We start from the raw sequence: 2,744 nt of genomic DNA on the forward strand, positions 1-2,744 counted from the left end.
TCGAGAAAGATGATAAGGGAATAATGAGGTATTCCTATAGAATTTGGGTTCCGAAAGTTCAAGAGTGTAAGGATGAGAACTTAGATGAGAGCCATAGTTGAGGAATAAGATTTAGAGCAAACCCTGAACGCGATAGTCAGGGAGGTCGCCATCAAGATAGAAGGAACCCATGACATAATGGAGTGGAAAATGAGGATTTTAAATTAAAAGATGACCCCGATTATGGGGAGTAGGATGAAACATTTCATAATAAGGAAACAGAAAGTCGAGTAAGGAAAGGAGACCCGAGACGGTACTCCTATACGGCAATTCATAGACCTGTCTAGACAGAACTTAGACTATTATCCCCAACCACCACTCTGAGGAGACAGTGCGGTGGGAAATTCTTTCATGACCTTTAAGTCGCTAAGCTCTCAGAGTTCCAAGGAACAAGCTGACCCAGTCGAGGGAAGAGCCTGGCTAAAGGAAATAGATGAATCATTTGAGATTCTAAATGATTGACGAACCACAAAAGACTGTTTTGTCACTTACCCTCCCAAGAGAGAGACCACCCGCTGGTGAAAGGCCAAGGAAGGCACGGAGCAAGAGATTATAATAAACTGATTAAAGTTCAGCCAATTGTTTTCGGGATCGTAATTCCCAAGGTTATGGAATAGTGTAAAAGCTTTAGAGCCAGAACAAAGGCAGACGAGTATGATGAATTATGAATCTAAGCTGTAAAAGTTGTTAAGATTCGTTCTGAAGACGCGAATCCAGAATGACGGGATATTTGAAATCAATGCTTATGTTGTGTTGGTTCATGAAATAATGATAAGAGAAAGGAAAATAAAAAGGAATTGAAGTGGAAAGGAATAAAAAGGCAACAGAGTTTGAGGAATGATAAGGGAGTTGGGTATGAGGAAACCCTAAAGACTCCTATTAATAGAAATAGAAAAGTATATGATCGTCAGGATGAGGGTGATTCACCATGAGTTAAAGTTGACGGTTGAAGGCATAAGAGATGCATATAGTTTATCCCCTGTAAGTTGGGAGGATTCGAGGAAACCTTGAGATAATTCGAAGGATAAATAATGAGACGCGGATAGACTAAGGGGATAAGAAAGTAAGAAATTAAGAAAATTGGATGAAGGAAGTGACCTTCAAGAAGGTGAAGTGTAAGACCGGTGGCATGATACCCAGAAAGGGAGACGCCAGATATGAAAGATATCCCAACATTGAGGTGACTGTTGAGATAAACAACAAAAGTAAATAAGGAATTATTAAGAAGAAGTTCACGTTGAACACGACCAATATCTTCCAGAACATCCATGTTATCGTTACCAGATTAGGCAAGAAAAGCGGATAACCGTTGTTATCTTTTGGAGGCCATTTTGATTAACCTCATTTTGTATACAGATGTTATTGTGAAATTAGGCATTTACTATCGAGGTGGGAATGATTGAATAAGATACCCATATCAGGGATATATGACTTTATTTATCCATGGAAGGATGCTTGTACCTTTTTAAAGGTGGAATTAAGGATAGAACATCGGTAACTTAAAACGAATCCTAGGGGAATGCATAAAGGTTGGCATTTCACCCTTAATAGGGATAGTATGAGTTTTGACAGTATGAATTGGAAAGGATTAAGGTAATAATAACCTTTAAGGATCAGTGGAGAAATTCTTCAGAAGTATATAGACAATGGTTCTACTATTAGTAAATGGTATTGTGATATGCCCTGTATCTAGGGAATACAGGAGGAACGATTGAAGGATAACCTTAGAGGTTTTATAAGGAAAAAGGTAATATTCAAAATTCTCAAGAATGGAAATGGGGATAAAGGAAATATGACGTAATTATAATGATGCCAAGTGGGGCACGTGTTAAACCACGAGAAAGTATGGATCAAACCAGTAAAGGTTGAAATTGTTCTAGGCAATTAGGACTTAAGATAAAAGATGTTCTAAGTATAGTTGAGAGTCAGTCGTGACAGTGATTAACCTCTAAAGACTGAGGCAATAACTTATGGAAAAATGGTGATTTTTTTTTTATTCATCAGATTTTAAGGAATACATCTTCACATAAGCTGTGATTGAAATGAGGTAGAAAATTATTTGGAGGTGGTTAAAATGACATTGACTGTAAGGAAATTGTACTATCAGGAAAGGCCAAAGAGGTGGCCGACACTTTAAAGGTAAGAGGATAATTATAGGCACTTGTGCCAAAGGAATACAGTGATGATGGTTAAAACTGTGAAGGTTGTATTATGGTTTGGAAGATTGACATTCCTTCTGATGACTGTGCAATACCCAACCGTAATAGTAGTTAGTAAAGGTTTAATTCGTGTAATCGCCATGAGCGGGCTATCTATCTCAGAAGATACTATCTTGAGATAAGCCAGGACCATAGTTCAAAAAGGACTAAACAAACCTTTGAGTTAAGTCTTCTATTGAAGGCATATGATTAAGAATGGTATTAACCTGCTATCATTGCTTTGAGCGAAACTCTTCTGCAAATTTTATCTGCTTCATGTCATGAAAGTACGTCAGAGTTTGGAGTGTTCTTCATGAATTGTGATTGGTGGTTATGTTAACTCCTTAGGAGAATTAGATACGAGATGTATGGACTCCGTATGGTTAGTTATTAAGACTTCATGGAAAATGAATGACTACAGTAGGTCAGTGGTGGACCATAGTAAGGCAGTAATGATTCTGCGATTAATGAGCTGATTACAACCGTGAGAGTTGTATTGGAATGGGT

Source organism: Apium graveolens, chromosome 2, assembly GCF_009905375.1.
Source record: "Apium graveolens cultivar Ventura chromosome 2, ASM990537v1, whole genome shotgun sequence".
In the NCBI taxonomy this organism is placed as follows: Eukaryota; Viridiplantae; Streptophyta; class Magnoliopsida; order Apiales; family Apiaceae; genus Apium; species Apium graveolens.